Here is a 13335-nt window from a genome sequence, read left to right on the forward strand (position 1 = left end):
GTGACATACCTTATAAGGGCAGTAAATGAATTCATTAGGGATTGTACAGTTCCTAACTGCGAAGTCCACGAACGATCTACACCCATCTCTGTATTCCTTTGTACTCCTAGATTTTGTCATCCAACTCTTGTCCATTTTTCTCTACGTACATTAGGAACAAATATATAATACATAAAAATAACAAATAAACACATAATTTAGTCTAAATTCAAACCAATAAATATGGTCTAAATTGAAATGAATTTGTTATATATGGGGACCTAAATAAAATAAATCTAGGTTAGTTGTAGTTTTTTTTTTTTAATTTAATTTAATTTTTATTTTTATTTATTTTTTATAAAATTTACATAAACCAAATTAAAACCACTACAAATTTAAATGCATTTGGTATGGGGACCCAAAATTAAATAAATCTAGCTAGGTTAGTTTGCGAAACCTAAAGAAAATTAAAACAACTACAAATTTAAATGCATTTGGTATGGGGACCCTAAATTTAATAAACCTAGCTAGGTTATTTTTATTTTTATTTTTTTATTTTTTATTTTTTAAGTTATATATACATATATTTTTTTTTATAACATTTACATAATCTAAATTTGCAAAACCGAAACAAAATTAAAGTCCAAATGGATATGCATTTGTTATATATGGGGACCCTAAATAAAATAAATCTAGATAGGTTAGTTATTTTATGAATTTTTTGTGTCGTTTTTTTGTTTTTATAACCAAAACCCATAATCTAAATTTGCAAAACTTAAACAAAATTAAAGTCCAAATTTAAATGCATTTGTTATATATGGGGACCCTACATAAAATAAATCTAGGTAATTAGTTGTATTTTTTTTTTTCTTTCATGATGATACTTTTTTTTATTTTATAACATTTATATGATCCAAATTAAATTTTTTTTTTATATATGGGGACCCTAAATAAAATAAATTTAGTTTAGTTGTTTCTTTTCTTTTTTTTTTGAAAAAAAAAACATTTACATAATCTGGATTGTAAAACCTACACACAAAAAACAAAAACCTAATTTCAAGCAAATTACCTAGGATTATATATAGACATTAATATATATTTTGCATGCATGTTCATATATAACAATCCTACGTGTGTACATACCTACCATACAAACAAATGAAAATAATAATCATATATTTCAATTTTTTTCCTAGAGCGCGGCATAGGTAGGGTAAACCTTGGTTTGGGGGAGGGGGGATGGCCGTTGGTTGCCTCCCTCCTCCCCTCGCTCTCTTCGCATGGTGAGCTAGCCTATTTACTTGATGTCCTTAGCTTCGTTGCCTCCTCCCTCCCCCTTCGGCTTGTGCGGTTTTCCTCCTTCTTTGCCGCCCCTTTCCCTTTTGTCCTATTCTCTGGTTTTTTGTCCTTTCTCCCTTTGCCGCTGTACCCGCCTAGCTGTACCCCCATCAGTCCCTGCCGCGTCTTGTCTGTGTCGGGCTCGGGTTTGGATCGATTTGTCTTTGCTTGATCTCTCCTCCTCCGTCTGATTCACATTGACACGTGCCCCGTCATCCAACTCTCTGGATCCGTCCGTGCCTATCCCACCTTTTACATCGAATCTGTCACTGTGGCTGTGGTTTGTTTCTGTTATGTTTTGTGGTTTATTTTCCTTTCCTATTTTTGCCTGTTATTTTCCGTTTCTTCTCGTTGTGTTTGTTGTTTTTGCTTGTTTGGCACACTTTGTGGTATCGCTCCTGGGGGATTCACTCCCCCCCCCCCCCCCCCAGTTCTTTGAGTGCGTCGTCGATCTCCTCCTCGCTCGTTTTGCCTTCACCGTCCGCTGCCGGGTCTTTTCAAGCGTCCCCCGCGATAAGCTTCCAACGCCACCTTTCGCGTCAGTTTGTTGCCAACACGCGATCAACTTTCTTCCAGCTGCTTTCATCCGCTTAGTGTGTTTTTCTTGTTTGTTTTTCCCTGTATTGTTGGCTTTATTTTATTGTATTTCTGTTTTCCTTGTATTTGTTCGTTACTTTCCTGTTTTATTTTCCTGTACTTTTTCTTTCCTGTTTTTTGCTTGTAATACCTCTCTCGTTTGATTTGCCCGTTTGTATCTTAATGCTCTGTGGGGTATTTGCTTTTGATTCAGACCCTTGGGTTATGAATGTGATATCCTGGCTTACGGATCGAGGATGATAGGTTTCGGCATGGGCGTTCTTTGCTCTTAGGGTCGAAAAATAAACGCTATCTATGCATTGGATTGTCTATTAATTTGGTGCAGATCTGATATTAAATATGTTGAATAGTCATGGGTTAGCGGATGATGTTGTCATGGATTGGCCTTGATTGATATCTTTGTTGCTTGTAACTTTAGCTTCGGCTATGATTTGCTTCAGAGCTTTTTATTCTATTTGTAAGAACTCTCGACACTGTTTTATTAATGAATGAGTATGAAATGTTTCCTTTTTTTTTTTTTTTTTTTTGTAAGAAAATCATATTTTTCAAATTAATAAATTATTCCCAACACAAATATAATTTGTTAATATTATATATATATACCTGAGAGGAGATCGACGGAGACGCAGAGGGAGAGCACACTGACTGCCGGCCGGAGTACTGCGGGAGGGAGAGTGAGAGTGGCGGCCGGAGATGGCGGAGAGAGAGCGAGTGATCAACGGAGGAGAGAGTGTGACTTGGCCGGAGAGAGTGACTGAGAGAGTACACTGACCGGCCGGTGGGGAGAAGAAAGAAAAAAAGAGAGAGGGAGAGGAAGAGAGCTGTACCGCGCGGGAGGAGAAGAAGGAAAAAAAAAAGAAAAAAAAAAAGAAAAAAAGAAAGATGAAGAAGCAGGGGTAGTGGCGGGCATGACGTGCCACATGTGTGGCACATGTGGCACGTTAGCACAATGTGGCACGTCAGCAGAATTAGTTTAAAAATTGTTATATTTAATTTCTAAATAAGGAAAAAAAAAATAAAGGAAAAAATGGCTCTTATTTTGCTCATTTGGTTTTTAGAAATATTATCTACCACATTTTTTATTTATAATTATCTGATCACAATTTAAAAAAAAAATAAATTGAAGACTACGAATCACATATTTATCATTGTACATAATAATATTATTACGTATTTGAATTATCACTGAATCACATGACTAAGTATTGATCTTATACATTTACATTACTCAATATACGTATAGGTATAATTATAGTTGTCCATATAATTAATATATTATATGGAATAATATTAATATATTATATACATATAATTATAGCTGTCCATATATGTATGTATACATATATGTTTAATATAACATACAAATTATATTGGAACTAGCTAGCTTTGATCTCTAGTACTAATTAATTGTTATATTAATATGAATTTGGATGATATAATATGACTTATGTCGTATTATATATAGGACAGTACATGCATGCATTGTTAATTTGTTATGGACAAAAATTTTCTTTAAACCAGTCTAAAGGAAATATATATTCCAACCTTTTTTTTTTTTTTTTGACATGTACACACAAGGGAAGGGGGAGGGAGGATTCGAACTAGTGACCTCCGCTTCAATAGGTGTGGTTCATAGCCGATTGAACTACCTCTTGGGGACACCAAACCATTTTTTTGAAAAACCGTAGAACTTTCATTGATACTCATGTAGAAAACACAGATAGTTCGTGAACCAATAAGTTCTGAATACAAACTGGTGGTTCAACCACCCACATCTCAACCATAATCTGGTTTGTCGCCATTTTTGCTAACTCATGGGCTGGCTTGTTGACCTCCCTATTAACATGTGAAATCGTCCACTGGGAGAACTCACGTAGCTAGTTGCGTAGGTCTTGGATAAGAGGATATCTCTAGCTCCAATTCGTGTCCCCTAAGTTGATCGTGTCCACCACTACGTTGGCATCACCCACTAGTTGCACCCTTTTGACACCCCGAGCTCTACAGGTCTGGATAGCAAAAGAGGCTACCATGGCTTCCGCATTTAAAATAGTGCAAAGTATCTATAAACATTTAAAACACACATTAAATATTTAAGGTCAATAATTGCGGATTACTAACTTAGGCTAACGTTTTAAATGTTTATAAACACTTGGTACTATTTTAAATGGGTTCCCAACCGAATAGCTTGATAGCACAGATAATGAGGGAAAAGTATTATTCGGGGTGCTTGGTTTTGGAAGCAAAAATTGGGAAGAGACCGTCTTTTGCTTGGAGGAATATTGTGAGTTCTTGTGACTTACTTCGAGAAGGGCTGATATGGCGAGTGGGTAATGTTCGTAAAATTCGTAAATGGACGGATAGGTGGCTCCCGAACCCGTCAACCTATAGGCCTATCTCCCCTCCAAGTATCTTGGATCCGAATGCAACTGTTGACACACTTATTGATACGGACTCGAAATGGTGGAATATCCTGCTGTTGGAAGCTATTTTTTCAAAAGAGGAAGTCCGAATGATTCAAGCAGTTCCTATTAGCTATACAAATTAGGACGACATCCCTAGCTGGAGGGGAACAAAAAATGGGGGGGGGGGGGGGGGGGGGGTGCTGGTGGTTGATAAAATCTGGAAGAGGATTTGGAGTTTGTCGGTTCCTAGTGTGTAAAAGAATTTTTTATGGCGTGCGTGGTAATGACATTCTTCCCACCCATGAGAATTTATGTTGGAGACGAATTCTTATGGATCCTTCGTGCCCTTTGTGTGGTTTAGAAATGGAGTCTGGATTCCACATCCTATGGCAATGTCCTTCGGCTATGGATGTGTGGAGTATGGGCAACTTTATTTTCCAAAAAAACACCTTTACTGGTCTGGGGCTTATGCAGGTTGTGGAGGGTCTCTTTAACAAATGTACTCAGGAGGAGATGGTGCAGTTTGTGGGCTTGGTGAGGCGAATTTGGCTGCGGAGGAATGACGTCGTTCATGGCGGGATTTTCTCACATCCAAATATCATTCTGCAGAATACCACAAAAGTTGTTCGGGAATTTTCTTTGGCTCAGACAAGGGGGGAGCAGTGTCCATTTCCGCGTGAGGTTCCATTTGTTCAAGTCTGGCAAGCTCCGGCATCGGACTGTTGTAAGGGGAGTTGGGTGCTGCGTTGGAGCGGGATTCTGGTAGGATGGGCTTGGGAGTGGTGGTGCGTGATTCCCGGGGGAATTTGCTGGCGACGCGATGTGCACACGAATGGGGAACCTTGCCCTGGCAGGTGCTGAAGCTTTGGCTTTGTTACTTGCCATCCAGTTGTGCTGCGAGCTGGGTTGTCCCAACGTCCATTTGGAAGGTGATGCCTAAGGGGTTATTGATGCAGTAAATTCCACGGATGCTGATAGGAGTTGGATGGGGCACATGATTGACGACATAAAAATGGAGTGGCAGGTGTTCGGTCACTGGCAGCTTACTTTTGTGAAACGTGAAGGCAACAAAGTGTCTCATGATCTAGCTAAGTATGCTTTGATGAACTATATTTCTGAAACTTGGCATGATATGCCTCCTGCTCGTATTCATGACACATTATTATTAGAGCAATCTGCTCTAGTTTTGTGATTTTCTAATGAGAAGTACCTATTTTGATAAAAAAAAAAAAAAAAAAAAAAAAAAAAAGTTGGAGGATATATATTTCCTTCAAACTGGTTTGGAGGAAATTTCTGTCCATTTGTTATTGTCAATTTTAATAAATTTGTAATGCTAATCATTTCATACATATCATGAGATTATTTAAACCACAGTGTCATTGAACGGAAATCTGAAGATTTCATTGATTAAAGATAATGGGCATATATAAGGCTCTTTAATTATAGTGCATACCAAACCACATTGTCATGGTATATGATATATACGAATTCTATGAATGGATATGATTATATATATTAACAATTAATATGATTAAGTATCATCATGAATTTCATGAAATGATCATATGATTAATACTTCAAACTGTCTATTCAAGTTTATATATATACTAGTGGGATGGCACGTGCTTGATTTCCTGTATGCAATAATAATATATGTAATTCATTATGTGATATTTAACATTAAAATCTAAATATCATCTATAAAAAAGTATTAATAACATAAATTTAATATCTAGTCCTTAAACAAGTGCACATTCAAACTCTTACACAAGTAAACTAATAGAATAACATTACAAAAGTGAGTAGATATGATGCAAAAATAAAAAATAAAAAATCTGAAATATGATACCATAAATTTAATATCTATGTTATGATGCTGAACATCTTTCCTAGAAGTTAGAAAGAAATAGAGAAAGAAAGCCTCCGAGGAGCTAAATTGATCTTTTAAAAAATTCATCAATATCCGAAAATCATAATAATAAGACAAGGACAATAAATAAAAAAAAATTCAGAAAACAATAATTGAATAGAAGGCAAACAATAAAGTTACCTACCATCAACTTGCAACATTTTAGTACCATCTTTCATGTTTTCAAGAACATCTACATAAACATATGTAGCTCCATTACAGACCTACAAATTAAAAGACGAGAAAAAAAAATGAAAAGATGAAAATTAATGCATGTAATGATTCTTACCTTTTGGAAGCGAAGAGTGTAGGTTTACCTCATCCAAAAAAAGAGTTGTCTAGAAGCTCCGCAAAAGCTGTGCAATTAAGAACCATTGTCAATAAAATATTCTTTTATAAATAACACAATTATTTTGGAGGGAAAAAAGAACAAAAACCAAAAAAAAAAAAAAAAAGAGAGAGAAAAACATATCGACTATCTACCTCCCAAAGCCCATTTATGACTGGTCGCATTTGAATATAGAAATTTAAGATGGACCCTGACATGATCTATGCCTACTGCAACAAAAATTAAAATATGTTTAGAATTAACAGGTATGATTTTCTTGCTTGGAAATTGTTATACAAGCATTTGATTTCCTCCAATAAATCAAGTTTTTGTTTTTGTTAGATAATGTCAATGACAGCCCAAACAGGTTAACTAAACATAAATTACAAGAAGGGTTAAATACTTAATACCTTCTGGGGTTTGCTAACTTTATTTTTTCTCCCCTGAGTTTCATTTTTATCATAGGATCCTCCTGGGGTTTTGATAAAGGACCAAGTTAGTCTATCCGTTAGTTGACCGTTAGGATTGACATGTAGACCAATCAGATGTTGACACGTGGCACATATTTAATTTTAAAATTTTTTTTTTTTTTAAAAAAAAAAAAGCAAAAAAATTGGGGGTGGCCGAGCCAAATAACTTAAAGTGGTTATGCTACTCTAGCATGTCATAGCTAACATAAATGCTAGATACTATTTCTTTTTTGAAATAGATGAATCAATAGAAGCCACCGGTTTTCATATACAAAACTCATGCAATTATAAAATTTTGCACCGCTTTAATTCAATCAAGGAGCACCATCATAACTTTAATTTTTTCCATTTTAATAAATGAAATATATATTATGTCTTAAAAAATAAGGCCTATGAATCAGAGTTTAAAACTCACAGCGGAGCCAACGGCTTTACTCAAAGATCTTCCAAAATAGATTGTCGTCACCACATACCAACTAGGTGTCATGAGAACCAATCGACTCAATACACGCACCACATCTCTTCCTCTTACTATGTGCTTACCTACAAAAATCTTTAGCAAAGTAGTATTCTCTGCACACAATTAACAATGCCTATGTATTTTCTCCATCACAAAAATGAGTAATCACTCACAGTTATTATTATTAATTTACATGGATGTTTTCCAGCCAAGCTTAGCACAACATAACAAAAAAATGCTAAGTTCTAAAAAATCGATAAAAAGGCTTAACTCTTTTTATTGTAAGAATAGTAACCAAACAATAAAAGATTATTTGACAATCAATAAATTGAGTTCAAATAATTGAAAACTCTAACATCAAAATATTTTCATTTTCAACAACTACACAAGAAATTAAATTCTTTTTCTGATAAATGAATACAAAATCTTTCCACTCAAATATTTGATTTCATCTTTCTCATATGCGAATTGCATACCGCAAACTGTTATAGTATTTACCTTCTCATAAGTTTAAATACTATTGTTATGATACTAATCACAATATTTGTGCAACCATCATAATCAACCTTTAAGATTGTTGGAAACAATTTTGGATGGTGCACAAACTCTCATTGATATAAAATAATTACAATATGAATATTAACAATAAAATAAATAAAATACAAGAGATGAAAATAGAGTATGGAAAGATCTCACAATGCTATAGAATCACGCAAGAGCGTTGTCCTTAAAAGTTGATTCGAGCCTCCCGGAATGTATAACTCGGTGCGATTGGATTCTTTGACACGCAACCTCCCAGGATTAGACTATAGCGTCTAACTTCGTTAAGGACGCACTTACAATAACGAAGTATAATAGAACAACCTAATTGTCAAAGTGGATGAGGGATTTCAGAATATTATTTGTAGGAAAAACCAATAATATAGCATATGGCTTTATGCCAAGAAACAAGTGTTTTACAACATTATACGTATTAGAAAGAAAAGAAAGTGATTTTTCCTATATATCCTTATTAGAGCTCAACATATATATATATATATATATATATATATATATATATATAAGTGCTGCAAAGTTTCTTTTTTACTTTCGTAAAGGAAGTCTAATGACCAACGGTCATAACGTAAAAAACTCTCAGGCATAAAAGTTGTTATAAAATGCAGTAAAACTTATTTAACTCCAAACGGTTATATATATACATTTAAAGCTTATGACAACATCTTGAAGACCAAGTCTTCAAGATGTTGTCATAAGCTTTAAATGTATATATATCACCGTTTCTTCAACTTATGAAATAGTTAATAATAAAAGAATTAAAACCTTTGTAAATAAAACTTTAATAATTTAAACGGTTAAAAAATAATAATGGCTTTGCAAAGTTTTAATAACAAAACAACTGAAAAATAATGTTTGTAACACATATACTACAACAATCGAATTATACACGTCAAATTGGTGACCAAGAGTGACTGAAACAGATGATTGTTACACCAATTAATATAAAAAGAAGTCTCATTTTCATTTAGTGTTTGAAAAACATGCTTTGCTAATAAGTCTCATTGCTGTTCATTACAGGTTATGGAAAATGTGTCTACAGCTCATCTGGGTATGTTTATTGTGACCCCTTTGAGTTTGCTATATCTGAAAATTACATGTATACATGATCCATTATTAACTAATTAACATATTGTTTTGGTATATCAGCTCTGAGGTCTCTTCAGCACCTCCATTGTTGAAGCATTATCCAAGCACCATGTGGTGGAAACTTGCTGTGCTTCTACTGCTTTTGTTCTTGGGGAGCTCTTAATCTGGCACTCGTGTAAAAATTGGTCTAATCTGCTCATTCCAAACTATTCAAAGCCATGGAAAGAGAGAAGCATTTTGTTGAGTTGCCTAAAAAAAATAGAAAAAGAAAAAAAGCGTTTTGTAATTGCTGTTTGTTAAAATATTCCTGTCTTTGTTCTCAGGTTAGGAATCTAAAGCTTAGCAAATCTCTCTTTTCCTTTTAATGTGTTCCCATTATCACCATCAAAAAAATTGTTCCCATTATGCTTTGTCAAGTTGTCTAGGGGATATATACTTATTAAAAAAAAAAAAAAAAAAAGGTTTTGTCCAAGAATTATGTGTATCTCTGCCTATTAGGTTTCTTTGTTTATGTATATCCAGCACATTGTAACTTCAGGCATATCCATTCCACATGTTCTTTTATAGAGCATTCTCAGCAGAATCCTTATAAGGGAGTCTGTTATCTAAGGTTAGGAATATGTCCAAAAAATTACAAAAAACATTCCACAGCAGACTTCTTAAATGAACTCTAAATATTAGGATTGCTACCGTGGAACTCAATGTTTTGGGTTTTACTATTGCAATCCTTATAATTATTAAAATAAAATAAAAAAATGATTCTCTCATCTCTCCTCTTATTTATATATAATATAATTAAAAAAATATATTTTAATGATATAGAGAATGATTAAAGAAAATTATCGGGGTGCATTTTGAAGTAAGAAAGCAAAAAGTAGTTTAGATTTTTAAATATAAAAAAAATGACGAGAAAGTTGCTGGGAATGCTTTTAGGTAATGGAACCACCCCGGCCAAAAAAAAAAAATAGCATCTTTAGGGTTTTTTTTTTTTTTTTTTTAATTTCTTCTTCTAATTTTATTATGATGGCATTTTTCAAAAAAAAAAAAAAAATTCGTGGTCTCTTTTTTTGAACATATGGTAGGATTTAAGTACATAATATTATTAGTGGATTTTTTTTTGTTGGATATAAAATTTTAGGAAGTAAAAATAGGAAGGCTTCATGAAATTCAATTTCTCACAAGATGATTAGAGACAATTCAAGAGACGTTTGAGAAGCAGTGAACAAAGACTTGAAGACACATATGACATACCAATGCTGAATCTGGAAAGTGTGAAATTGGGTGTTGGGGGGGTCCCACTAACTGAGGATCTTTGTGGGGTTCTATATCTTTTGTCCTTTGCTTATGTTTCTAATGTCAAATCCAACATAAATTGGCACAAGAAAACATACAAAGCCAGCTTCTGCGGCGTGCATGTCAAGATGTGAAAAGCCACTGTTTTGGGCAGTTTTTTTTCTCTTTTTCCAGCCACGCTATGTCTTTTTTGATGAAATGGAAAAGGAAATACGTTGATAGTTTTTCTAAATATAAAAAACAATCACTGTAATATTATTTTGGTTGAAAAGATTCTTGTAGATTCTGTTGAAAGCTAAATTGTAGAAAATAAAATGATTTAACAAGAGAGTTATTTCCATTTGCATGGGTTTTAGGAATCGAGGTTCGAATAAGTTTGATTCTAATCCAAATTGATTATTAAATAAGCTATTCGTAAGTATAAATTTTGACTCTAATATTAAACAACAAATTTGTATAAACTCGGCTTAACTCGATTGACGGTGTGAGCATACTCGTATAAAGATCGACTCATATATTATTTAATAAGTAACAAATTATAATATATAGTTAATAATAACATATAACAATAGTCAATATTTATTAAGTAGCAATACTTAATTGATTACAAGTGAATTAAATATTAGAAGTGAATAATATCAATGCTTAAAGTTAATCATATAACTTAATGTCAATTTAGATACTTAATTATAATATAATAGGACCATAAATTATAATATTGTGTTATATGATCTATATAATCACTATATCATAATTGTATAGTCATTACATCTAGTAATTTTATATACACATTAAGCACAAATTCAAATTATAGTCACATAATGTCATATAAGTATACAAATTCATACTAATACAATGATTAAATATGATTTAGGGTGCGTTTGAGATTGCAATTTTACAAGAATAATCTGAGTTTTTAAAAGATATCGCAAAACGTAAGGTATTTGGCATTGTGATTTAAAAAATACTTAATTTAAAATATGAAAAAAATCTACGATTTTTATAAGCAGGTTAGAGAGTGTTTATTTGAAAAAAAACGCGAATTTAAACAAAAATCACGGTTTTGCATAACAAATATTTGATAAAAAAATATTTTTTAACATGTTTTACCAAATGCCTTTACGATTTAAAAAAATAGCGATTTAAAAAACGTAATTTTTAAAATCGCACTTATTGAAACCGGAATCCCAAACGGACCCTTAATATTATAATTATCTAAACATTCTTAATCATACTTATATACAATAACCTTTGGATCATTGGATGACATTCATATATTTAATCATAATATCAATATGATATGATTATAGGATCTAAGTATTATCATATGAATCTATAATCATATGATCTAACAAAACCTGAACTTATTTTCAGTCCTATAAGTATACAAAAATATGATATGGAATCTACACATCTAAGATAAATATTGTGCTCAATGCATATTATGTTTGATATCCATTTCTAGAGTGATCCACAAGCATATGCTATGTCCAGGAAAAAAAAAAAAAACTAGTGTTTTGAAGCCCTTTAGAGTTATTTTACTATGACTCAACACCAGAAGAAAAAACAAAAAACAAAAAGGAGAAAAATGCCATCCAATGGTCTTTGTAATCACTTTGGGCCGAATTACCTATTGGGCCTTTACAAGGAATTTCAAGAAGGAAGATTGCAAGGGTAGTATTCAAAATTGGGCTTAGGTTGAAGTTCAAACCCCTTTTTCTTTTTTTCATTTTGGGTGAAAATGTGAAGTTTTTACCAATTTTCTTATAGGGACTTTTTTTTTTTTTTTTTTTTTTACATGTTCACACAAGATGGGGAGGAGGATTCGAACTAGTGACCTCCGCGTCGTAAGGCGCAGTACCCAGCCGATTAAGCTACCCCTTGAAAACCTTACAAGGACAATCTGTTGAATCATGTACATTAGGAAGCCCAAACAAATGATATTGTTTAGCCTTTTTATTACCTTCAAAAATGATTGTGGTAAAACATAATGAAGGAATATGGCCTCTGTGCGCAAATTAAGTAATCATGCAGTGTATGGCCTTGTATGGCTAAATGCATTGATAAATGTTACACATTTTACTCTCATTCAAGTCTTAATTTATTAGGTTGATGTGATTGTGTTTATCAGTGCTTGAATTTTATTTTTTTAACAAGGGTTAATTCGAGAGCTTATATACACTGCTACTTCAGCCCAATAAATAGGGACGAGATACGAGTATGCTATATAGTATTACATAAATGTAGATAAGACACTAACATTATTTTTTATTGCATATATAACTTGTGTGAAACACTCTTTTATGAAATCATTAACAGTTTCTTTAGCATACTTAAAAATAAAAACAATTTATTTAGCAGATTTTTTTAAAATTTGTTAAAATTAGAAAATATAATATTTGCTATTTAATTTTAATTAAAAAGCTCCCCCTTCCAATTTCCCTCCACTCAAACGAAGTAGCCTGAAAATTTACAATTTCCAATTTACCCTGAATAAAAATTGCGATAAAACTAAGGTATATGTATTAATTATGGTATGTCATTAGGAAGTAGCCTAACCATTTCTTTTTTGAGAATAACTTCTGTGGATGGTGCATAAAACTCCACTTTTGTGGCCCACCATTAATAACCTAACACATTAGCATGGAACACAATAATGAAAAAAATACAACCACACCAAATTATTTCAAATATAAAATAAAAAAAATTAAAAAAGTAAAAAAAATAAAAAAAAAATAAAAAACCAAAAGTGAAGGGGGCTGGCTGACCATTGTTGTGCAAATTTATTTAACTCGCAAGTGCACGAATCGATTGAAGTTTAATGGATTGCAAGTGCGAGATCGAACCCACATAGAATTGTATTTTTGAAAGAACAATTTAAATCTAAACTAATTAAATCCTAACCTAGTTCAAAA

The sequence above is a fragment of the Corylus avellana genome, chromosome 1 (genome assembly GCF_965113065.1).
Source record: "Corylus avellana chromosome 1, dhCorAvel1.hap1.2, whole genome shotgun sequence".
Taxonomy (NCBI): Eukaryota; Viridiplantae; Streptophyta; class Magnoliopsida; order Fagales; family Betulaceae; genus Corylus; species Corylus avellana.